Source organism: Corapipo altera, unplaced genomic scaffold, assembly GCF_003945725.1.
Source record: "Corapipo altera isolate COAL_440 unplaced genomic scaffold, ASM394572v1 70, whole genome shotgun sequence".
Taxonomy (NCBI): Eukaryota; Metazoa; Chordata; class Aves; order Passeriformes; family Pipridae; genus Corapipo; species Corapipo altera.
The window spans coordinates 2,456,433-2,482,732 of NW_020884911.1; the positions used below are offsets into that span (position 1 = coordinate 2,456,433).

The following is a 26,300-nucleotide window of genomic DNA, read 5'->3' on the forward strand; positions in this document are numbered from 1 at the left end:
GAAATCAAAGAGCCATTTATTCCCTTAGAAAGAGACCTATTTTCCCTCACATTTCTATATTTTCTACCTGCTTTGGCTGAGAAAACATTTAAAAATGTTACAAGCACCAAGAATTTCCCTATCCTTTTACAGTGTGCATCTGAACACAATTACCTGGACGTTTCTTTTCACTGTTCCACGTATGCTAAAACTTTGTTTCAGTAATTAAACTTGCGGTACAATCTTGGGTCATATTATGCTATATTATCCTTTTAACTTTATTGTGATTGATTTGTGTCAGCTTTAACTATACTCACTAGGAAGTCAATAAATAAAGATCAATGGGGTTTTATTTCTCCTGGTTCTTTATTAGAAAGAATGGATTGGTTAAATAACACAAGTAATAGTGATGACATGGTTTCCCTCAGCATTTTCTACTCTGAAACAGGTGAAATATTTTTCAAAATTTCATTAAACAACCATACTTGTGTTTTCTTGTTATTACCTATTTCTCTACAGTTGGTGCTTTAAACTCCTCAAACTTATAGAAACACAAACACAGATGTTCTCCCTGCATAGAACTTCCCACTGCTTTGCTCTGAGGAGGAGCTCTTGCTACCAGGATGAATCTCTAGTACCACGTCCATTTATCTCCTTATTTCCCAAATGTGGTATCTGTTGATCTCATTGAATGGGACTTGTGCCTCTGGACAGCAGGGATGTACCCCCCGCAAAAAAAGGGAACGCTTCTGAACTCCTGATCATCTCCTGCTGGCTGGATTTTGAGCTGCAAAATGCAGCTGAGTCCTTTCTTTGGAACAGAGAAAACTGACCCTATGAGCTGTGAAATGACAGTCTTGGTTTGATTTTGCACCTGCTCGTGGTCTCTTGAGTGACCACAGAGATCTGTGATAGCAGTATGCCTTAGCAGATTTGTGTTGGAAGAGCTTCTCCAACAGGAAAAATTACCCAAGGAATACCAAAAGTGAAATCTGGAGCCACCCAGAAGCTGAGTACATTAAGGGACAATTTAGGATCACAGCCCCTGAGCTAACACAGCCTGTTGAGCTCCCATTGACAGCATTGTGAGATCTCTGCTTTAGCAGAAAAGCACAGTGAAGCTCAGATCCATCAGGCAGTTCTGAGAGGGAAATTCTATCCCCACAGAGCATGAACAGTAACATACTAATGCAAAATTCACTAGGAAGTAGGTCGAAGTGTCAGAGCAGTTATTATCAGTAACCTGTTTCTCATAAAAACATAGTGAAGGGAAAACCATCTTGTTCCTAAGATTTATAGCAACTTGACTCCCCATGACAAGTGATGGAAAGCTTCCCTGCCATGCATATTACACTTTGGGTGGTGACCCCTCAGAATATATCTCCATTTAAGTCCTTCAGTACTGTGCTGGATGGAAACCAAGTGGCCAGATGCTCTAAGCTGCTTTTTTCATTAAAATCTTTCATCTGGACATTTAGCTCAAAGTGCGTTCACAAGATTACTGGAGTGCCCTGTCCTTGAACAGAAATCCAAGCTTTGGAAAGGATCAAAAATCAAGTCTCTGCTAAGAACAGCAAGTACATTCCCAAGCCACAGCATTATGTGTCCTGAGGAGCAGAAGTGGGTCTCTTTGCCTCACTGCATCCATTCAGAACTCTAAGTTCTGACATCTAAACTAAGCAGCTTTTAGAAATAACTTGTATCTGTTTGCCAATGGGTTTATGATCCATGTTTATACAGGCTATAAATCCTTTTCAGGAATTATATAGAGGTGCCCTGCTTTGCTTTTCTGAGCTGTTTGTTTTTGCTGTTACTTTACTTATTATTTTTTGTGTCCAGAATGCTCCTGGACTGCCCATCTCCCCGGCGTAGGTCCTGTTCAGCCACCTCAGGTATGTGTTGAGTGGGAGTTGGACTCAGTGATCCTTGTGGGTCCCTTCCACCTCATCATATTCTGTGATCCCGTGATTCTGTAAAACAGAGGTTGAGTGGCACAGTCCGCTTTGAGAACACACATCTCTTGATAACATTACAGGCCAGAGATAGTCTGTGCTGCTCAGAGCAGGCTCCAGCCTTGGAACGTTTGTGTTTGGGGCACAAACAACAGCCTTTCCTGATGGTAATTGCCGCTCAGAGGCCCTGCTGTCAGCGTCCATGCTGACATTTTTTGTCTGAGGCAACCTTGGGGTGTGGAGCAGGGGAACAGCCACCATTTTGTGGCACGGCCGCCATTTTGTGTCTGGGGAAACCAAGGGGAGTGGAGCGGGGGAACAGCCACCATTTTGTGGCATGGCCGCCATTTTGTGGAACGGCCGCCATTTTATGTCTGGGGAAACCAAGGGAAATGGAATGGGGGAATGGCTGCCAGTTTTGTTTGTCTGGGGGAACCAAGGGACGTGGAGTGGGGGAATGGCCACCATTTTATGTCAGGGGAAACCAAGGGGAATTGAGTGCGGGAATGGCAGCCATTTTTTGTTTGTCTGGGGAAACCACGGGGTGTGGAGCTGGTGAAGCGGCTGCCATTTTGTGTTGGGGAAACCACAGGGTGTGGAGTGGGGGATCAGCCGCCATTTTGTATTGGGGAAAACCAAGGGGAGTGCAGCTGGGGAACGGCTGCCATTTTCTGTCTGGGAAAACTACAGAACTTGGAGTGGGGGAACAGCTGCCATTTTGTTTGTCTGGGGAAACCATGGGGTGTGGAGTGGGGGAACAGCCGCCATTTTGTGGAACGGCTGCCATTTTGTTTCTGCGGAAACCATAGAGCGAGGGACTTGGCAGAGACTTGAGGGGCTTTTGAGGGGGATGGAGGGAGTTAAAAGGTATTTTGGGGGGAGACTGTGGGATGTAAAGGGGAGTTTGAGGGCATGAGCTCCCCCAAATTCATGAACCCCCTTAAATTCAGGGGGCACCCCACAGTTAGGGAGGACCCAAAAAAACTCTAGGTTGGGAGAAATAAAGGGGGTGTTAGGAGAGTTTGGGGAGGGGCCCTAGGGTGGGACAAACCCCCTCTGCCGCCCAGTCCCTGCTGAGTGGGCAGAATTTGGGGTTCCCCCCCAAACTCACAAATTTTGGGTGTTTTATTAAAAAAAAATAACCACAAAACAGCAGCTTCTCCCTGTGCAGTCAGGTTTGGTGGATCCCTTTCCTCCTGTCTCCAGCTCCCAGAGCTGTCCATATTTCCTCCTCACATGCCATCCATCACTCTGGTCCCAGTGCACCTCCTTCATGGTTTCTGATGCAAAGGTAACCCCAGCCTAAATTAGGTCTGTGATTTTCCTCTGCTCCCTTATTGTGCATAATCTTCTCCTTCTTCTTTTTGCCCACTGGGAGGTTTCTCCTGGGTGTGCAGCATCTAAAATCTCCGTTCTGTGCAGGTGGAACTGCTGGACTTGATGTTGGCACACCGGAGACTCTTGATCTGAGCTTCTCTCAGTTTGAAAAGCTGCTCTCCTGTGCCCGCCTGGCACACAGGGAGCCCCCTTCCAGAATATACCACCTCAGCCTCAGGTGTTGGCACAGCCTGAATCCTCATCTCCACTTCATGGACTCCTCGTTAATCTCTAAGGTTGGAAAAAAAGTTTCTGAAGTTTATTAAAAAACTCTCTGAATTAATTCTGCCTCTGTGTGGTCAGCCTGTGAGTCTGGAGCACACCTGAACCAAGGAGCAAATTAAGGTAATTCTTAATCGAGGCATAAAAATATAATACTCAAATCTTAGAGCAACAAAATTACTGCTTTTAAAACCTTAATCTATTTTACTTCTATTATTGAAGCAAAACTGTAAAGACACAATATAGATTAATTCTATGATTTTTTACAGCCACAATTTTATTATAAGTTTTTATATTTTAATAGATAAGGAAGTTATTTAAATTCTGTGGGCCTTGTAGCCTTCATTCAGGGAAGTCTCCTTTTACCAGTCTCTCTGTTGAGTAAAATCTACAGCCCTGAGCTTTTGTTGGGACAAATACACATTTCTCATTTTTACTTCTGCTCTGATGTATTTTAGTAGAAAAAGTTGAGCCACACAGGCAGGTGATTTGAGAATGAAGATTACAGCAATGCTTTGGGTAATATGTTGTACTAATTTCAATTTGGACAGTCTTCCCTTGGAAAGGTTTGGGAGTGGAATAGTTCTGGGCAATTCTCTAGCCTGCAATATATACATTTTGCCCTTTTTTCAGTATGTGAGGTTCTTCCATTCCTGTTGTTCTTTGGTCTAATTGAGGCCAACAAACTGGTCATCAGTCACACTTGGTTACCCACCTATGAAATCTGATGAGATACTTGGGAACCACACATGGCCTGCTTGGTAGTTTATGATCAATTAGTTTGGTTTTTAAATACTTTTTACCTGATGCTTGGAAAAGGTGGAATAAAGCAAAAAAAAATATAATTTGCAGGATTCCTAAGGGGAGGGGGAACAATTTCCTCCCCCCCAAGTTAAGTACATGAATAAAAATTAGTAATTCAGTGAATCACTGAATCACTGGAATCTTGGAGTTCACTTTCTCCCAACCCGTCTTCACATTCCCTTTATTTCCCTACCCAGAGCCTCACAAGTCCATTTCCAATCTCCTTTTCTCATTTGCTCAGCCAGTTAAACTTTTAAGAAAACTGAGGTGCACATTCAAATACATTAACATGTTCTTCAAGCAGTTTTAAGTTTTATTTCCTTTTGTTATTCATGGTTTCAGGCAGAGGCTTTGGCCAAAGTCCTGATTTCTTGTCCTCAAAAAAGACCACTTTTCCTATTTCTTTATAGTTTGGAACCTATCATTTATTTTCATGATCTATCACAAAGACCAGCCAGCAGTATGAGTTTTAAAGCTGTGGCAAATACTTACTAAGTTTAATACTGTTATAATTTAATGAACTATTTTGATTATAATATGTTGGAAAAAAGTCTCCAAAGTTTCCTGAATGCTTTTTACTCTCTGTATTTTCAGTGTGTTCATTGCTGCACAGGTACAGGACTCTAAGTTCTGAATTGCAAGTGTTTTGTAATGTGCTGTTGATAACAATGGAAACAATTTTCCATTCGACTCTTGCTTGTTATTATATTTTTGTTACACTTACAGATTGGCAAGTGAAGGGGTTTCTTTGTATCCTTTCCCCCTAAATTTTACCTATTTTCTTCTGAAGATTATTTTAATATTTCTCTTTTTATTTGCTATTTTAAAAAACGGATAGTAGGGGGTTTTTTCCAAAGCAGGAGAGAATTACTGGGTTTATATCTTTCCCAGAGTCAATGAAAAATTTCCTGTAAGAAAAAAATGAGTTGTCTTGGGGAAAAAAAATCTTGCTAAGCAAAATCCTGCACCTCTCTTTCCTCTCCTAGGTATGCTGTATTAAACTGCACATGGAATGCCTTTTTTACTAATTTCTGTTATTTTTCATCCTATAGAGAGACTTATATCTTCCAGAATTCACCCCGAGTTTGTAGGAATGCTGAGTTGTCATGCAGGAGTTTTACCTCACACTGGGGAGATATTAGTTGATAACATCCACCTTGTTTAGATTTATTGCTTTAGCATATTTCATGCTAAAAATATTATTTTTTTTTTTTACCATCTGCTAAGATTAGCACTGGAGTGGTAATAAATTCACTTACCCTGTTACTGTGGTGTAGTTTGGAACCATCTTACACCGCGCTCGGCCTAATTGAAAATAGGATAAGATAAATGATGCACTTTGAATTTCTCCCTCAGATGTACCATTGTTCATTACTTCAACGAGGGATGAGCACATCTGATTGTAATTTCAATTGTTAAGTAAAACAAAAGTTTCCATGGTGAAAGTATGGTACCAACAGCTGTAATTGTCTAAGGGTTACTCGTGAAAATCTCAATATTGTTTTAGTAATAAATGCGGGATTGTTTTGCATTTACACACTTGTTTATCCTCAAACCCTAATGGGAAAGGGGTGAAGTCAAAAAACATGCTCAGGAATTCAGGCACCGCGTGGAAGACGATAGCTGGGCTTAAAATGTCTGTGCTTAAAGAAACATCTGCATATTAAAATAGAGGATTTTTCAGTCGTGATTCCTGCTGCAAAAAAAAATCCACCCAACTAAACAGCACAGTTTGTGCCACCACTTTATTGATCGTGATTGGATCGGACAGTGTTTATAAAATAATAATACAGTTTGGTTTGGCTTCTGGGCTCTCACAGGATATACCCAGCACTGCTTCAAACAGCAGCATCTTAGTAAAAGTGGGGCTTTTCCCTATTCTTTTCTATTAATGTAAAACATAAACAGTAAAGTACTAAAGAAAAATACACCAGTGGAAGGTGCTGACTTACTGATACAAGGCAAGTGGCGTGGGAAGAAACAAGAGTAGGTACAAGCCATTCCATCTGCCTCCTATTTCTGCCAGTTTAATTTGTGGTCTCATAATTTCTTTTTTTTAAAGTTTATAAATATTTCTTTTTTGTGTTCCGTGGTCAGATGGTCATACCTTCCTTTACAGCATTGGAAATATAGTCTATAAATTACATTCTTTGCTTCAAAGTTTACTGCGAGTTTAAGATGAATAAGTATATTAGTAGATAAAATATTTACAAAAGGAGATACTGATGATGCAAGGGAAATGAGTGCAAACACAGGAGAAATTATGTAGTTCTGGGTCTTTTTTTTTAGATAGAAGTGTGATTTTTGTGTTGATAATGTCTGGTTTTAACATTATGGCAATGTAAGGCCATATCCTATTTAATTCATTCACGAAATTAATTCAATTAACTTGCTTGAATAAATAAGGTCAGCAAACCTCTATCCATAAGTAATCCACAAATCTGACTTTTTCTTTTACAGTTTTAGAATAACTTCAGGGCTGTGTAGAAGTGGACAAGGGGGAATGGTTTCAAACTGAGAGTAGGCTTAGGTTGAATATTGGGAAGAAATTCCTCCCTGTGAGGGTGGGGAGGCCCTGGCACAGGTTGCCCAGAGAAGCTGTGGCTGCCCCATCCCTGGAAGTGTCCAAGGCCAGGTTGGATGGGGCTTGGAGCAACCTGGGCTGGTGGAAGGTGTCCCTGCCCATGGCAGGGAGTGGGACTGGGTGGGCTTTAGGGTCACATCCAGCCCAAACCATTCTGGGATTCTGTGATTTTATGATTTTACTCGCAAAGCCTTTTTCATCCTTTGAGTAAAGTCGTACTCAAAGACCACAACAAATACTCAGCTCTGGTATTTTCATCTCCTATTTCATAACAAATCCTTTGACTGATGCCCAAGCTCTGACTGTGTTTATCTCAGGGAAAGCCCCCCCTTGGCTTCAGCGGGCATTTTGCCCATCTCCAGCCTCCCAGCCCTGGCTGGTGTTTTCCCAGCCGAGTTGTAAAGCCCTGGAAGCAGGGGTTGGTGATGGAAGCACCGGCAGCACCTTGAGGGGAGGGATCCGAGTGGCTGTGCTCTCACACCACCACCATTCCCAGTGTCTGTTACCGAAATTGGTGTTGTATCTAAAACAATTGCTGTTATTAACAGGTTAAGCTGCTGGGATGTTAAAATAAAGGCTGCCCAGCTTTAGTGCATTTTGTTGTAATCATCTCCCAGATGCCTTGTCGGAAATCAATTCAAGTTCAAAACTGGCTGGAATTGGGAGGTCAAGGCTTCTGCAGACTAAATATTTTATCTTCTGCTCATGTCTGGAGCTTTTAAAGCTGTGTATTGGGGGCTCTTTTCTCGTATCCCATCTGGACAAAGATGATTGGCTTTGCCATTTTGCCCAGGTTAGGACAAGGTTAAAATCAATTATAATCAATTATTAAGAGTCTTCTGTGACTGCAAAGCTTAAAAGGGGATTTTAAAAGTTGCTCAGTTTTGAAACCAGAATATCTTAGCTGCTAGTGTAGATGTCATTATTCTGGGATATCAGATGTAAATCCTATCTGCACCAGTAATAAATACACAGAATTCCCTCATCTTCTTCTTGTCCTGTGTGTTTTAGAAGAAATACCTAAAAATGGAGCCAGAGCTGCAGGGAGGACAGTTTCATTGTGTTACAAAATCTAGCTGTCATCTCCAGGTATCTAAATGAGAGGGAGCTGTTTATAATTTGGTGAACCAGGTGTTTTTGTTCTCTCCAGAAATGTATTCAGCTTCCTCTGGTCTTCAGAACTCAAATGCTAATTTTCTAGTATGTTTGGGGAACTCCATGCTTTTATCTTAAAATACAATAGTGTTTATGTATTATAATCCACTCTGCCTGATGTGCTTGAATATACAAGATCATTGCCTCTCCCTGGGAATGAATCAGTGGTTTTGTTTGGAATAACTTTTGATGTTTGGTGCCATTCTTCCCATGCAAATCACATTCCACATTCTTCTCCCAGCTTCTGAGTGAATGAGTGAGCACGTCTCTTTCTCCCTCAGCACCATTGTTTCGTTGCTTTTGAACGTAATATTTATACTTTCAATTTACATTTAAGAAAATTAGGAATAAAGAATCAGAGCCTGAATTTTGGAGGAAGACAAGTCGAGGAGGGAGGAAGGATGTGCTGCTGAATATTAAAACTTGCACACAAGAAATGTGTGTTTACCTGTTTAATTCTGAATTAATTAATTATTCTTAAGGAGGCTGTCAGAGTGATGCTACTCAGCTCAGTGGCCTCAGTTGCCTGTTTTTAATTTTAGGGTAATTTTGCTGCTTTTTTTTTTTAGGGAGTGAAGTTATACTTTTAAGGAAAGTATAACATATAAATGCATATCATAGACCATCATATATTGTAATATATAGGACAGCCTGAAACTGAGTTAATCTGGCTGAAAACCATACATTAGTATGTGTTATCTCATGGCTGAATTTATCCTTGCTTACCACGTCCCAATCCAAGGGGAAAGTGGATTTGGTTATCAGAAGACTTTGGCTCTGAGCTGGTTTCCAGCCCAGCAGAATTGCCTGGGATTTGTAAGACAGGCCAGGATCTTCAAACCTTCTCTGAGCTTCACACATTTTATCTGTTACTTTGCTTTTCCTTGGCATCTGCATTTCATGCTCGGAGACAAGCCATGGTTTGTAGGCAGATGTGTTTTAAAACTTAAGCAAAGGATGTTCCTGCACAGCTCGTGTCCCAAGGCCTCCGGAGGGCTCCGGTTCCTACGGAATTTCCAGGCTGCTGCCAGAAGCACAGTTGACCTGATTCTCCTCTCTGTGTGGTTTGAGAAATGTCATATATTTCAGTTGTCATTGGTGCATGTGTTCCCGAATCTGGAATATTTTAAGAGGAATCAGGATCTGGCATAAAGATCAGCTTCAACAACAGGACTGGATTGGCCCCTTGGTGACATAAGATGCACAGCTTCAGGTTTTTACCATGGTTTGGAGATTCTTAATAATATGGGGAAAAGACCAAATAACTGTAGGATTATAAAAATGCTCAGACACTCAAAAATTCGTAAATATTTTCATGAACATAAGAATTGAGAAATATTTCTGTAAAATGCTTGTTTTTAAGGTGATACAATAGTTGCACTCATTTTCCCAGGGATTTTGTGGTGAATGTGAGGTTTGAAAAACATGTACAGAGGCACTGTCCTGAAAAACAGATCCCTAATGAAACCCAAGAAAAGTAGAATAAATTAACATTGATTTTCTTTCTTTATACCTCATCTCCACATAAAAACACTGAGTATTCCACAGGTCTTAAGGAGAATTGTAACTTTTCTCTGAGTGTGACATTCAGAATCTCTTGTCACCCAAAAATAGCTTGTCACCCCCTTCCAAGCATTGATATGTTTGTTATCAAACCAGGTTAGCTTGCTCTTGAACCATCAGAAAAAGTCATTAAAGTTAAATATTTCTATGCACACTCATGGCCAGAAATTTTGATTTATTATTATTATTTTATTTATTTAACTGGGAGGTGTTAATGTCCATTAACAGAGTAGTACTGGGCCACTATGATAATCCTATACTTTTTCTGCTTGTTTTACATTGAGATTCATAAGGGTGCAAAAAGCATTTTAATCGGAGTTTACCTACTAATGATATTTGCAAAAGCCAGTTATTAATAGCTTATAAAGTGAATGAGGCTCCTTTTTTTTTTTTCTTATCCCAGTAATTTATTTCACATACAGGATTATATCCCTTCTCAATTTCCTTTCCATGTGATAAACCAAGAAGTATAAAATATAATTTGCACTGAGCCTGTGCCTGGCTGCACAACAACTATGTGCCAAAATGCATCAAAAGGCCCTTCCTTTTCAGGGAACACCCCCAAACCTGACATTTCCATGGCCTTTTGGACTGAGGGTACTTAGGAAAGGTAATAATGAACGTTCTTGGCCAGTCTTTGGAAGTGCAGTGTTTTTATTGGAGGCAGGAACCCCGTTTCCCTCTCCTTGGAAGGTTGAGGGGAACCTCTCGTTTGGCTGATGAACGTGGCACCGACTGCCTGAATAGTTCAAAGAGAGATGAAAAGTTCCTATTTCTCCCACACAGGGAAAATCCAAGTCTGGAGACAGCATGTGTTTCTCATTTCCATGCACTTTTATTTCAGTTATTTAGATGGATGGAGGCATCAAGCCAGATTTTCCCCAACAACAACAAAGGTCCTACACTGTCCAAACACACGACATTCCTGAACCCACTGGTCATGCCACCGAAAAAAGGTTTAAAGGTTCAGCATGGTCTGTTTAAACAAAATAGCTGTGCTATTCATTTCTCCCCTGCACATAGGCACCAGTGTTTATATTGCTGGAGTTAAGTTTTAAAGTGAGCAGAAAATGTTGGTACAAAGCTCAAGCCCTGCACTTCCTCAGGAAGGGAAGGATGTTTGCCATGCTCAGGACGGAGAGAATGAACCCAGTTCCTTATCAGAGCGTTTAAATTGCCATCAGTAGGAAACTAATATTTTCTCCTTCAGTTTGCCTTCTCTTTTCGCCTTTTGCACTTCATTGGTCACTGCTGGTTTGGGTTATGATGTCATTGCTAAATCCAAGCCAAGCCTGGTGCTTTCCTTACTGACCCAAACCAGAACGTCAGGAAAAGGTCAGGGAGTCTCCAAGCAAGTAGGGAGCCCATTTTGGGAAATCTGGATCCACAGGTCTGTTTGTGCTTTGTTTTGCCATGAAACCAGGTAGTTTCCAGGATGGATGAAACGCCAGCATTTGTGATTCACATGGATTTTGCAAAGCCTTTGGAATCACAGATAACATTCCTTGGCCTTTCGTTCTGGCACTCAGATTTTGTCTTGATTCAGAGTTCCAGCCCTGGCTCACCCAGAGCATCCATGGAGAGAGGGGTTCTTGCAGGTGGGAGTTTGCCTTCAGCTTGATGTTTAGAGGGGAAGGGAAAGGTTTCAACAGGGAAGGTTTTTGCTGGGGAACAATACAAGTGGACAGTAGAAAATGCCAGAGAGTAGCTGCTGGGCTGCAAACCTTATGAGAAACTTTGTAGCTCTCTCTTTTTTGGGCAAATGGAGTGTTTTTCTTAGTTTTCCTTAGAAGCTTAAACCTATAATGTGTTTTCTTTCCTCCCCCCCCCCCCCCCCCCAGGTGGGCTGACTGGTTTACCATTACTGGGTTGCTGGTGCATACTGGCCTATTGGCTTGGAATATTTAGGAGAGACAAAAAGGAGCTAAATCTTGTTTCTTTGGGAAAACAACTCAGACTTTATAGAGATTTGCATAGATTTTGTAAATACGTGGCAGATTAAGAGGATATATTATCATCCCAGTTGCTTAGATTTTGAGCCTGTGAACTTAAACACAAGAGTACTTGGTGAACAATTTAATCTATTTTCTGTAAAAGTGCTATTAAAAAAGTTCTAAAACGGTACCTGCCCTCCTCTCTCACAGGGTTTGGATTTGTCGATGTTTCCACACAGATTTCTCACAATTACTCCAAGTCCTGACGGCAAACTCTGACTATACCCACATGACACTCCCAGCTTTCCCTGTCTGCCCTTCTCCTGTTGCTTCCTTCCACAAAAGTACTTCCGTGTCACTGAGTGGTAAAATTCAGAGCAAGATCAAGGCTTTAATTTTGAAGGTATTTTGGTGTCTGCAAATGCAGATAGTTGCATGATAGGTGGTAAAAAACCCGAAAGAAGCACCTAATTACTGCCGATTTCAGAGTAAGTTAGGTAGTTTTGAAACCACAGTAGGCCCCAGGAGGCTCCTTTCTCCTGAGCCCCCGTGCACAGCATTTCCTATCGTTTGGGTGGCTCTCAAGACAAAGCCAATCAGACAGAAAAGACAGCATAAGGCCTGAGAGGAGCCCTGACTATCTGAATGTGGCTGATTCAGATCTGGCATGTAAATGTGCTCCCAAGTGACTTTTCTAGGTTCAGTCACACTTTGATCTTTAACTCTCATCTTCTTTGTGATGTAGCTATTTCAATTTCATTAGTTAGACCAATAGTAATTCCTCCTCCTGCAGTAAAATAAATAAGCAAAAATAAACTATCAAACCTTCTGCTGGATTCACACCTGGCTGTTTAAAATACTCACAAAATCACACAAGGCAGGAAGTAATTGCATTACATTAAACTGATACCCACAGTCTTTCAACAAGTTTCTTTGTTTCCATGTAAAACATTTTTATAAATGTGTTGAAACTCCTTTCTCTCTGCTCAAAGCTTTCTCCCAACTCAGTTAAATTCTGTGTGAACACCTCCCTTCATCATATCTGTTATATTTTATATCAACACCCTTTTATGAAACTTGTTCTTTATCTGGCACCCTGAGACAAGCCAGTCTTCAGGTTTCTGGAGTGAGCTCACAATGGGAGTTTTACTCTGTTTAGTATTTCCTTATTTCACATATTTGAAGGCATGAGAGCTCTTAGGAAGAAAGTGGTTTCACAGTCATGTTCCTATTGAAGGTATAGACTGCATTTTTAATGTGGAAGCCTGAAACAACATCTTCTGTAATCACAAGTTCATAAACTGCATTTACATTTTGTTTCTCTAATACAAGTCCCTAGTACAAAGCTTCACATGAATGCAGGGGGACAAATTGTCTGGCACAAGAAGAAACAGAGGGGTTTGGAATAACGATGTGTTGGGCAGAGAGGGAGCAACCATGGAAGAGCCAGATAAGTCATTTGGGCAGCAGGAATGAGAGTGGTGCTTCTCAGGTGAGAGAAGATGGGGTCCCACAACAGCTCTGTGTGTGGTCAGTGGGGCTGCCCAACTCTGAGAAAACAGAGGTAGTATTTCTGTAAAATCATGACCACCCACATGTACGTGGAGTGGATTTCATCACAGTGTAAATAAGAATATGCAAATGCCGAGTTCTTGTCCAAACCCACTTGATCCTGACCAAACACGTCATCTTTCATGGGCATGTGTGGTCCAGAGAGTGTCTCTGCCCAATTGCTGGGCAGAGACATTGGGCCCAATTTCTTTTTCATGTCCTAGAGGTTATTAGGCTGGGGCTCCGTGACCTTGCCTTGAGAGTGATGCTGCCAAGAGCGTCTGGAGGCTCGTCCGGGACAACCGGGCTGAGCACAGAGCTGTGAACATCCTCAGCCGTGTCCTCTGCCATCATTTCATCACCAGCCTGAGCAGCTGGTGCAGTCTGACATACTGCAGCCTTCTCCCACCATCTGCAGTGAGAAACACATCTCTCACTGACCTAAATATTCCCTGCAATGCCTTCAGTCAGTCCCTCCCCAGGACCCAGAAGTGAGTCTCTGTAACTGTGTCTCTGCCCATCAAAGACAAAGACTTTATTCACCCTTTTTCTTCACAGTCCTCATCCTCACGTGCAAGTGGTTGAGTCCTCCTGTAGCTGAGCCTGGTTTGATTCAACAACAGCAGGACAATGACAATGCAGCTGAGTTATCCCACAGCATTATGTTTTCTAGGCACAATGTTTCCTCTGCAATAATAGGTTTACTAGAAACAAAACTGAGTCATGTCACTGTAAATAATATATTCTTGCTGCTCTTCTTTAAAAGAAGTCATAGGAAATGTGGGCAAACCTAAGGGCATTGTGTCTGTTCTTTTCACAAAATCCAGTGCTGACATGGCTATTAAATATGGAATTATTTTATATTTACATGTGGGCACGTGTTATTGTTATAATAGACGTGTTATAGATGTAAGTAATAGACAATAGGGTTTCTGATAAATTCACGTAAATGTATATTTTTATTTCTTTTATGCCTTTTTTTTTTTAAATTGTCATCTTCTTAGTGGCATTCTTCCATCTCAGGAGGAGCTACAAATGTCCAGTTGTTTTTTCTGAATAATTTTCAGGAATAGCACCGTGTTGTTGGTGACAGGAGGATATCTTACTTTGAATTTTTAGTGGTGATGATGCCAGTAATAGCAGGCAGATGCTGCAGTGTCAGAGTCTTTGTCCTGACCCCTGGAAACATCCTTAAAACCTGTGACATTTTTAGCTACTGCTGACTTTCCTTGTTACTTTCTTTGCCACCTCTTAGTGGTTGGTTTGGTACATCTTCATCCTGGAAGGACATTGCTTCAAAGTCACCTTCAGCTGCCTGGCAGAGCTCTCCCTCTGCACTGATCATATTTACATTGATTAATATGTTGTGCTGAATAATGAACCATCCCAAAACTTTGTATAACTGGATTTCCTCTGCAAATGACAATGGCTCACTTAGACTTTAGACCTGGTTCTTTCAATGAGGCATCAAACTCTTCCTCCCTTTACACTCAGAAGAGTAAAGACACTGATCTGAAACCAGCACCTCCTGCAACACAGCCCAGATTTTGGCTTTAAAACAGTGTTTGTGTTAGAAGAAAGGGGACAAACTGCCTGAGGGAAGAGGTTTAAGGAGGTGTTAGATGAAGGTGTTAGATGAAGGTATTGTAGCCAAAGCCCAGGTTGCTGTAGTTTCTTTCTTCTCCATGGAAAGAGTGCAACTACCCATGTCCTCTGCTGAGCACAAAGCTGCTCGTGTCCCCATCCTTTTTATCAACAGCAAATGACCATCCTCACAAGAATTATGAATCCTTACCCTGGTCTTTAAGCTACATATTTAGTTAGAAGGCACAGGGACATTTTTCATATTCTAACGCTCCACATGCATCAAAAAGGGAATTGTATCCCATTTGCCACCTCTGTTCCCAGATGCATATTCTGAAAACTAATGCTGTGTGTAACCTGTAAGAAGCCCCCTGCAAATAAGCACTGGGTGTTTTGGGTGAAACAAAAAACCCATGTGAAGTTGTCACTGGGAAGACCAAATGGCCCAGTCACCTGTTCAGCTGTGACTGGCAGCCAGCAGCTCTGTGGCTCAAATATATATATATATGTATATAAAAAATCCTGATCACTGTATGTGTCCATCCAAAGCCTAAAAGGCCCTGTAACCAAGGGGTTATCTGTCTGCAAAGTGTTCTGTTATGTAGATCAGGTCTCTGTTTTCCTCTGTAATCTCACAAATGGAGCCCTTGGCTGAGGTTCAGGACACTGATCCTGCTGCTGTCCTGTAACAGGTTGGGAGAAAGGCACATCCTTTCCCATCACACTTTCCCCACGTTTTAAAAGCACTTCAGAAGTGTTTTGGGATCTACCAGAGCGAGGTGTTGTTATTAAAGGTGTACAGGTGAAACCATCCATCTTGATTTTCCCCCCATCCACTGGGGTGGGCAAATCAAATCTTTCGTCTCTTTGGGGGTGAGGGAAAGTATTTTTTACTAAATTTCACACCAGTGAGAAAATTATCTTCCTATTTCTGCTGTGTCTGGGATTCTGCTCGAGCTGTTCTCGGCAAACAGGTAAAGATTTCAGCTCTGCACTGCTGCACTGCCTTCCTTCCCCATAAAAATGAATTCATTGCAGAAACTCGTGTGCTGTGTGAATTTTTGTATGTTTACATGTTCTGTGTGAAGCACGGAGCAGCATCTTTGTCACACTAATTAGAAGTGCCTTAAAAAAACCCCAAATCCCCAAACCCAGCATCAGTACCTATGCAGAGGTTCTGGTGCTGTGGAACTGCTGCACCCCCTTTGTCTGGGTCGAGGGCATTGGAAATCTTGGGGGGTGAAATTCATCCTTTCTTGCCAGCTGGTAATCTGTGTTTCTTTCAGCACCAAATTATTTTAAACCTTGCAAACTTTCCCACAGAGTTGTAACTACATTTTGGACCATTTCACACGTTGTGTGACAAAGAAGTTTTGCTGGTAAAGCAAACCCCCAATTCCAGCTGATAATTGTGGAAGGTCTAACAAAACATCAGTCTCCTGATGATCCTAATGCTGCTCCATGGTAATGCTGTCCTGCTTTTCATCGTGGACACGAAGCCTGGACCAGTTGTCATTTCCTCATACTGCAGCTTTTAAAGTACTTTTATTTTCTTTCTTAATGTCCAGTTCATTAAACAAGGTTTTCAAGCTGCCAATAACAGGATTAATATTGACAATTTCATTAGAACCATAATTCCAGCACCCTCATGCCTCCCTAAGAGATCCGGTGTGGTCTGTGGTCACAAGGTGTCCATCTCCAGTACAGTTGTGTTTACTGCTCCTCAGACTGAAGGGCCAAACCCACCAGTTTTTGTGGAACTGGCTGTGTTTCATCAGCCTCAGAAGTTCTTGGTGAATTACGAAACTATCAGCTGCCATCTGACTGTGTGCAAGTCTGGAAAGACGCTTCACGTACAGGTGTCCTAAATTCATAATTGCGATTTTTATATAGAGCGGGGCCCAGGCTGGCAGGTAAATACCAGGGAGCAGCACAGCTTGGGTGGGAGTTGTAAACATCCAAGGAACAGGTTGGTTAGGGATCAGCAGCTGTTTGGGTTGCCAGCTTCTTGGAACAGAAAATGTCTCTGCTGTGTCTGCTCAGACAGGCATTACATGTTGTTCTCTTACACCCCATAGCTTAGTTTGCATGTTCTCCTCTGCTTGCCATAATTCAGGATATTCTAAACCATAAACTCAGAGGGAACTCAGATAAGGTGTTCAGTTTCTAGGTTATTATTTATGTTATTGTTGGATTTACGGGCTCTGTTTGACAGGAGGCCTCTACTCTTGTGCAAGAATAACAGTGGAAAACATGAAAAGAAAAAATCCTCCCCTTCTGACCCCAAAGTCATCCCTCTGTGTCAACCTCATTTTCAGGGAGACTCTTTCAAACTTGGATTAGGACACAGTGATAGGAGGGTTATGCTTTTCTTTAAAGGCAGTTTGCATGTGAGATTTGGAAAGTTTGGATCTTCGCAAACAAGTTTCATGTGTTATTTAGCAGCACTTTTTTGGTGGTTTTGATGGGAAAAAATTCAAGACTATTATGTAAAGCAGGAACAATCCAGCAAAGCAGATGAGAAATGGGTAAAATCCTGGCCCCCGTGATGGGGAAAGCACAGGCTGGAATCAAATCAGGTCTCTTCTGACCTAGAAGTGTATTTATTTGATGTTAGGAGATAACATCTGCAGCCATCAATGTGCTCTTTGTACTTGCTGGCAGGATAAAATTGGAATAGAAAGGAAGATCTTTAAGGAAAAAGTTGACAGCTCATGCAATATTTCTATTTAATATGGGGTAAATGAAATCAGAATAAATTTTGTTTTCCATAAATGCTCACTGCTTAAGGAATTGTTATTTTTTTCCTTTAGGGTAGGTTTGCATTGGAGTTAAACAGGATCTTGTATCCAAGAAAGAGAGTTTGGGAGAAAAGCACTAATTTCCAATTGTGCCAAGTGTTTTTAACTGACCGGTTTCTATCTCCAGTTATCCCATTAAGAGTGATTTTGTTTCAGGTTGATATTCTAGAAAGTTCTCCTTGGAAACTCTTATGATCAAAGTCGTTAAACCCCCAAGAAAGGGCTGTTAAATTTTGGGTGTCAGTTGGTTCAGGTGCTTTCAACAGGTGACCCTCGTTAGGGAGAGACCAATCCTGGCTCTGGGAGCAAATGGAAACATCTGGGCACGGGTGGGGCAGACTGACCACAACCGGTTGGGCTGCCCAGTGTGCAGTTGGGATTTCCAGCTTTTCCCAAACTGGGATTACTTATTTAAGTGTGCATCTAAATTTAGTTACTGTGTTTGCACACGCAATTAATTGTGATTTAAAATCACTTTATAAAAGCTTTGTCCCTCAGTTTTTTTACAAATCAAAGTATGGGAGGCTGGATTTGATGTTCAGATTCCCCTCAGTTTTTTTGAGCTGGTTTTGAGTGAGTACCTGTAGTCAGGGAAAATCCCTTGTCTGCCACCAGTGGAGAACACAGAGGCTTTTTGCCAAAGGTAAGCTTATGTCTGATATGGAAGTTCTACAGGATTTTTTGTGGTGCATGTTATTGAAAGATTTATACTGGTTTTGGGTATGTCTGTTTTGCTTTGTAAATTAAGTGCAATATCAGTAAAAGGCATTGTGGTAAATATGTATATTTTTAATGGAGGAAAAAAAAATGTATTGCTAAGACATTAAAAGACAGCTTAATGCTAAGGAGGAGTTCTGTATTTCCAAAACCAACTACAGATTTGTTTTTCAGTGCTTTCAGAAGTTGTGTGTATGTTTTAGCATTTGAACTGGAAAACAATTCCTTACTGAAGCTCATCTCTGTTCTTCTTTTGTATAAAACGCTAAATGGTGCTTTCAGGTAAGGCAGTGCCTTGTTTTATAGAGGTTCTATAGGACTGAGCAGAGAAATCCTGTTTAGGATTATAGCTGATGGAATCTAGGGAAGAGAGAAAGTTGCCAAGTTGTGAGTGTGGAGAAGGAGAGGGGGAATGACTGACTGCAAGTCCTAAGCTGGTCCCAGTCTCAAACTGCAAACTGGGGGCAAATGGGTGCTTTCTTTTGACTCTTGTGTGGTGAATCATGGAAGGTATAGCGCAGAGGTGAGAACTATGGGCCTTCTTAGCAAGGTGTGTTAGAAGGAGAAAATCTCCTGGTTAAAATAATGGTGTGTGTCTAGTTTAGTAGGAATTAGTTTGTGAGAGGCACTTGAATAGTCTGAAAATATAAAAGGTTATGAGCCAATTGTTCTTCTCCACATTCATGGAGTGTTGAACAAGAAATAATTGACTTGATTATTAGCAAGGTTGATTTTTTTTTTAAATTATTTTAGTGCAGATGTAAACTCTCTAACCATGGAGATGAGCTGCTGAGAGCACTGTGTAACCTTGCAATTAGAGGTGTTAAATAACTGGCTGGAAAAACACCTGTTTAAAACTCATGCAAATATACCTGAACCTATTTCAGAGCCCAGGGATGGACTCTCTGACCTCTCCTGATCCTTTCCAGCTTTGTTGCTGTGGTTTTACAAGTAGCCTCCTCCTTTGTAGTGGGGAAGTTAGAATGGAGACTGTTTTATTTGTTCACATAATCTTTAATCCCTGGATTTATGGAAAGCAAATAGGATCCTGGCAGGACCTTTTCAGTTGCTCTCAACATCACTTAATAGGTGACACCTGTGGGGGGGCTGCAGGGGGAAGGAGAGGCCCCCTCAGTCCCAGGTGCCATTTTGTTGGGCCCAGGCCTTGAAAATACAAATGTGAGAGCCTGAGGTGTATAACCCGAGAAACTGCTGGCACAGCCTGGCTTTTTTTTTCCTCCTGGTGGAGATAATGTTTGGCTGTTCCCCATACAGTGAAAATCTGGATCCCTCCATTTGTAGTTTACTGTCCTCTCACAGGCCTTAGAAGCCTGAGGGGACATTGACATTAACTTGTTGCATACTGTCCCTTACTGTTTTACAAAGGTATGGTGAGCTACCATAAAGAAAAAATATGATTAAAATTGAGGAAATCAGCCTTATGCTTGATTTAGGTTGAAGGGGTTTGTTGTGGTTCTGTTTTGTTTTGGTTTTTGTTTGTTTGTTTTTGGTTTGTTTGTTTGTTTGCTTTTCATGTGTTATCTTTTCCCTACAAAACTCTCTGTGCCCATAACATCAGTTCTGGAAGCTTTACTCACTGCTTAAAATGGTAGTACACAACATTCCTAAAAAAATGTGGTAGTGAATGTATTGAAGTTGGTCTAATCTGCTTGTAAAATACCTTTGTGGAGACTATTTATGCCTCTTTTTTCTTTTTTTTTTTTCTTTTTAATTTTTCTACCTGTAAAAACAGTGTTTAAGCTTCAGGCCAAATGAATCAAGAACTTGTGTATCATATCTTGATAATTTTTACTTTTAAATCAACCCAATTTTAAAATTGAGCAAGTAATTAATTAAAGTGTTAGGGAAGAGGAGGTTGGCTGGTTCTACAAACTTGTATGTGTGTCTAAATATTAGAAATATTATAATAAAAAAGCAGATTCTTACAGAGTTTATCCACTCCACAAACTTTTCCTTTACTGCTTTTCTTTAACTCCAATGATATATCAAGAATGATTGATTAATCGTGCTTGATATAGGAAAAACAGACTTAAAGACTTCATGTGTTTTCAAGCTTGATTAGATTTTTTATTCTATGACTGAAATCTTACTCTAAGTGCAGAATGTCATTAGTTACAGGAGGACCCCCCAATGTTTTGATTTATAAATATGAAACAAAACATTTTTATTCAAATCGATGAACTTTGTTTTCTCATTGGAGATTCTGTCTGAGGCTTTCCTGTTTCTGCAAATATAAATTGTAAGGTACAACTTTTAAAACAAAGTATCATTTATGCTGGGAAAAGTTTCCTCCCAAGTCATCTGACCATTACTAATGAAAAATAAAAAACTCCACAGCCTCTGTTTGCTCTTGTTTGTAGAGAAATTCTGCCACGTTTTGACCTCACTCCCATCTTTCAGCCAAAACACTTGGCAAAAGGCACCCCGTGCGTTTGGAACTGCATTGTGGAGTGGGATCAACATCTCCATAGGCACTTCTCCACCAGTACAACATGAACATGATTTTAAATAGTCTATTTGATCACTGCTTTTATTTGCAGCCCAACTGTGACGTAATTAGAGGTGATCTGTGTAATTTAGACTACCAATTTTACCTCATCCTTGGCCCTTCTTGCCTGTCTTGTCCTGTGCATGCTGGAAAGCTCCTGTGGGGGAGGTTGGTCAGTCCTCTAAGAAAGAAGAAATCCAAGTACTTCACTGTCAGAAAGTTAATTTAATGTGAGATCCTTATACAATTACTTCATCTGTGTGTTTTTTCTCCCCTCTACTCCCAGCCATCCTTCTCCCAAGCTTTTCCAGTCCTCAGGGCCTGGCTGCAGGTGTTCTCTGCCCTCTGTTAAGATCAGGTGGGATCAATGAGCTCTGTAACATTTTTCCCCATTTTAATATTGCCGTTTTTTCCCCCCCAAACCTGTATCAGCGGATCTTTGGTACAGCAAATAATTCCCCCTTCCCAGTTGTTTATCCCTTAGCCTGGTGCATGTTTGGCTGTGATAGGGAGCACTGTTACATCTGTACATGTTAATGTGCCCGTGCTGAGCTGTGCCCCTGGGTGGCCTTGTCATACACAATCAGTGTCAACCTTCCTTGTGCTTAGTGTTTGGGTTTAAATAATCGTATTTTACTTCTTGGAGATGTTTCTTTTCAGCAGACCATGGAATGTCAAGTGGACATTATCATTAGTTCGGCCCCAGTCCTGGGGCAAATTAAATGTTTGACTGTTTATTGAAAAATCCCCTTCCTTTAGGTGAGGAGATAAATTAGATTTTTTTTTTTTTTTTTTTTTTTACTATCAGAGATTTCTTGCACATTGCAGTGGTGGTGACTGAAAAAATAAAGCACTTTATTAGTTCATGTTTACAATATATGAATTTAGTTTGAGTATAAACTACCCAGAATTCTTTGCTTTGGAGGCAATTGAAAATCTCAGGGAATTTCTCACAGTCCCACGATTCAGGGAGGAGGGATATAAAAGGGAACAGTTGCTCTCATAATATTTGGTTCCATCTGTCCCTTTTCTGTGTTGAAAGATGAAAAAGGTAAATGAAAGTTAAGGCATTATTTATGAAATGCAGAGTTTCCATGAACCAGGAGTTATGAATTTGGCTTAAGCAATAGGTGAGGGTTCAGCTAATTCTCATTTTATTGACACTGATTTACACACCTTGACCTGTTTTCTAGAGCAGAAATGTTCTAGATGTGTAATTTCTGCTGTGATTTGTAGATTTTGGAGTTGCTCACAACAATCATTCTCCCTAGATTCGAGTAGGAGAGTCTTGTTTTATTTGTAGAGCAAAATAATTTAAATGAAAAAAATGAGGTTTTGTTATTTTAAAATTTCTTGCTTTTTTCTTATTTGAGTTTGTCATAGTCTCAGGAATGTTCTATAGGCAGTTGTTTGTCCTAGAAACCATCATGGTTAAGAAATGTATGGAATTTGAAAAAAAAAAAAAAGAAAATCAAGGTTGTGCTGAAATGAATGTAGTTAAAATTCAGAAAGAGAGATTCCTTAATTAACTTAATAAAATTACTAATGGAAGCATTTTAACTGCTAAATTTAATTTACTTGTCAAGATATCAGGCTACAAAGAGGAGGGAAGAGTGGAAACTCTGCTTTCCATTATGATGTGCTCTATTATAGAATAAATTTGCTTAAAATGAAATATATCACCAAAAGCCATCAATGACATCTTAATTTGGAACAGCCAGTTGAAAAGTAATTAGACTGTGAAGCAATCAGTTCTAGTAAATCAGTGTTTCCCTTTACATAAACATACGTTTTTGCTATTTATAAATAGGAGAGACTTCCAGAGGCTCAAGTAGCAAAGACTTTGATTGTGTTTCTGCTGTCTGTGTGTTCTATTTTACGTTACAAAACTGTCAAAACACAAAGAATTGGGACTTGATTTGGAATTGATCCAAAAAACCGCTTAAGCTGAGGTTTGGTTTTAACTGTTCCCTTTAAGGACGTGGCCCTGTGGGACCTCCTCCTCTTTCATGGACAGAGGTTCATCTGTAGTGGCTGAAACTGAGGTGGGAATGTGGGAAAGGGATCTTGGATCTGGTGGGTGTGGATGCTTGGAGCAATCCCTCCGTCACATCTGTTGGATTCCTGGAACAGCTCCATAACCAATGATGATTGTAGAGCAGATTCCTTTCAAAATGAACCTAAAGCCACTTCTGTGAAAGTAAAAAATTAGGAAGAAAAAAAAAAATAAAGACAAACTTTCACCTTAAAGATTCAAGTGTTATGAACACCTTCTTACATTTGCAGTTTTAAGGCCCTATATTTGGATTACCATGGCCATAGTGACTCCCAATCCCAGTGATTGGGTGTTTTTCTGTGGAAAGGCAGGTTGTACCTGGAGCTTAAGGTTTGTGTTGGAGGATCTGATAAATGCCAGAAACTTCATTCCCCAAAGGATCTTTGTGAATGTAAGCCTGGAGTTCTACCTATTATTTTACTTTCTGAAGCCTGATGTTTGTGGCAAGGGGAGAAGGTGGAATTCTGCTGCTTCCTCAGAATCAGAGAAACCTTGGAGATGAGGTGCCAAACTTAACACTGTAATTTTTACCAAGAAATTATTAATTTTTAAACTAGATGCATGATACAACAGATGTATTAAGTGAATTGAACAAAAGGAAGTACTTCTTACGTGACAAAAGAGTCATGGCACAGATCAGAACCTCATGGGTTTGATCTATTTTGGTGTTTTCCATGAGCTGCACAGACGTGCTGCAGCTGTGGCCAAGGTGCCAACCAGAGCTCCACGCTGAGGCAGGAGAACAGCTGCTTCCACTTGGATTAGTGGTTGGGAACAGGGGCCTGTAAATGTTAGAAGTACTTATTGTAGCCAAAGCCATGGGAGGCAGTGCCAAGTGAATTAGATCAACATTAAATGATATTAGTGAGTGTGCTGAGGAGGAATACCCAGAGAACTCAAACAGCACAGGCAGCTCACTGAAAAGTGACACCTGTAGTGAAAACTCAATTCATCAAAGTCCTTTTAGCCGTGAGTTTCTCTCTTTCTGCCAGGCAGTACATGAATTGAAAGTTTATTTTGTTTTTTCACAGGTTAAGTGCAGTTTGCCTGAGAAGTCATAACTACCATACCTGGGTGCAGCAAAGTGTGGAAGCTCTCGAAACCCAAACTCATTATTGAGAGAATACAATTGTGAAGGTAAGTGTTATAGTTGGAACACAACTGCTTTCAGTAAATATCCTGTTTATAAGGCAGCGTTTTTGCAAGCAGCAAGTTTATTATTCTAATTGCATCTGTTTGCTTTTAAGTGAATGTATTTCTGCTGTTAACTTCGGGAATTTAAGATGTTCTTAGCTGAAGACATTAGAAAGTTGAAATGCAGCATGTTCTGTGAATTGTGGGCTTTCTTTTGGGAACTTTTGTCATTGAATGTACTTTGGGTTTTATGTCACTGGGAAAGAACTCTGATGTGAATCACTGTACATCTGATAGAGGTGGTAGTGCACAATTCTTTTGCCTTTATTTTGGTCACACAACCCTTAGTTTTTTGGTAGTACAGGTCACCAAAATTGAGTTGTTCCAGAAGAGATTCCTCAGTTGGTTTCATGAAGCAGCTGAGATGCACAGTGGCATCTGCAGCAAATTTCACACTTTGGGGGCAAAAGTGAGGAGCTGATCCAAGATCAACTTGGAAAGGATGTGTAGGCAGGCACCTAATTATTGTCTGCTAAAGGGCTGTATTCTCCAGGGTCTTTATTACGTGAAAAAGCTCCGTCTTTAAAGGTAAATCAGTGACTGTTCAATACAGGATCTGCTGTTTCTGGATTGTGCTTTCTTTGGGAGTTCTCACCTCCTTTTTTACTTAATAAACTTGCAGTGTATGATGTTCTTTGTCTTCCTGATGCTGTTAGGAGGGCCAAAGGCAGTTGAAAGTGTTGTTGCTACCACGGCTGTCTGTTGTCTTGCTTCTCTTCCCCTACTGCCTTTCATTCTCACACAAAGTAATAAGCAGAGAAGAAAAATAAACAGAAGGAAACCAAGTTACATTTTGATGTGAGCACAGTGTGCCTCGTGACCATGACTTGTGTATCAGAGAGCTTCAGTTTCCTGTTGACTTGGTGCCATGATATTTAACATTCTCTTTTATAAGTTTGTTGTTTACAGCAGTTTTGTGTTTTCTGCTTAGCCTAATGATTACAAGAGAGTCCACCCGGGAGAGTTCAGCCTCCAGCCTTTGAAGGCCTCATTTGAACATGTTTGCAACTGTAAGGAATGGCTTGAGGCTGTGCTATTTAGCACAAAAGAGAAGAGGAAAAACCCAACAATAACAAAAAAACCTCTCTTCTTGTTTTTGTTTGTCCATATTCTGGAGTCTTAATGGTTTTCAAAATATAGGTCAAAGATATGTGCATACATAGTAAATAAAGGCTGGGGCTGCTGCACTTGTTACTAGAGGGGATGAGGCCCTTTCTCTGAAGGCACTGTGTGTTTAACACATCCCTCAGCCCTTCCTACCACTGCTGTCCTTGCTCCTGCTTGTTTTTTGGTATTTTGGCTTGTACACACCAACTCTTCTTCCATTCCAGCTTTTTATTACCCTCTCCTGAAGGGAGGGAGGATGTGCAGCAGCACCTTTTGCACCTGCCTCAGGTGGTTCCCCTCAGGAATTTGCATTCTATGATGCCCTTTGTGTTTCTGGATTCTTCCTTCCCATTGAGTAGTTTATTACTTGGAAGGAAAATTCCATGTATTGGCAGGAGATATGAATTCATGGGGTGGCAGCCCAGCCCAGTCTGCCTGTGTCCCACTGTTGTAGCCCTGTGTGCTGGGTGTCTGATGACTTTCACTTTATATTTACAAGGGCTATTTTCACAAGCTTGAAGTTAATCTCTGTGATTTGTATGCTAGTATCTATTTATTTAGTTACACTTTTGTCTGTGCTTTGTAGTCACTGAGGGTTTAACAGAGAAGATCCTAATTGGGGCTCTCTGTAGTTTTGCATATGGTGGTGCCTTGCTGAGGCACTGATTTGAGAAGTCAAAAATAAGAAAAACACAAGTGTTTTGTTTTTTAACTCACAGTATCATAGATGCATTAAGCCAAAATTTTTCAGACAATCACAGCAGTTCAGAAATATTATCATTTAGTGTTGATTTTGTCGTTGTTGTCATTATTTCCTTCCCACCCACCCCTCATTCCTTCACTATCTTTAGCATAGGAACGCACAGGTTATAGGTTTTATTAATTTGGATGTAATGGAAGAACAGGCCAAGGGGAAGCAGCTGCAAGACAACTTTTAGGTGTAAATTATAGCATGGTGCATGAACTTCATGGTATAAATCTCATAGCTCTTAATAGGTTTGGGACACTAAAATATTGTGCAGGACAGTCTATGTTGGGGAGTCTCATTTCCCATTGATCTGGATGTAAATATCTTCCTGATTGGAGTTGGTTCCCCAGAACCTCAGGTTAATGAGGAGAAAATTGCCAGAGAATCAGTCCTTGGTGCTGCAGTTTCAGATTTTCAGGGTGAACTGAGTTGGTAGGATACAGGGTCCAAACTGGATGTGCAT

The 26,300-nt window shown here is 40.7% G+C and overlaps 1 long non-coding RNA gene across 4 annotated transcripts in view; it reads left to right on the top strand.

Moving 5' to 3' along the window:
• The first annotated feature begins 2,143 nt into the window (after nucleotides 1-2,143).
• LOC113952074 overlaps nucleotides 2,144-26,300 on the top strand; it is a 165,397-nt gene continuing 141,240 nt past the window's right edge. For all 4 annotated transcript variants that reach the window (XR_003529366.1, XR_003529368.1, XR_003529367.1 and 1 more), the window contains exons 1-4: nucleotides 2,144-2,798; nucleotides 3,103-3,222; nucleotides 3,354-3,653; nucleotides 23,820-23,925. This is a non-coding gene — a long non-coding RNA (uncharacterized LOC113952074). The remainder of the gene's footprint in view (nucleotides 2,799-3,102; nucleotides 3,223-3,353; nucleotides 3,654-23,819; nucleotides 23,926-26,300) is intronic.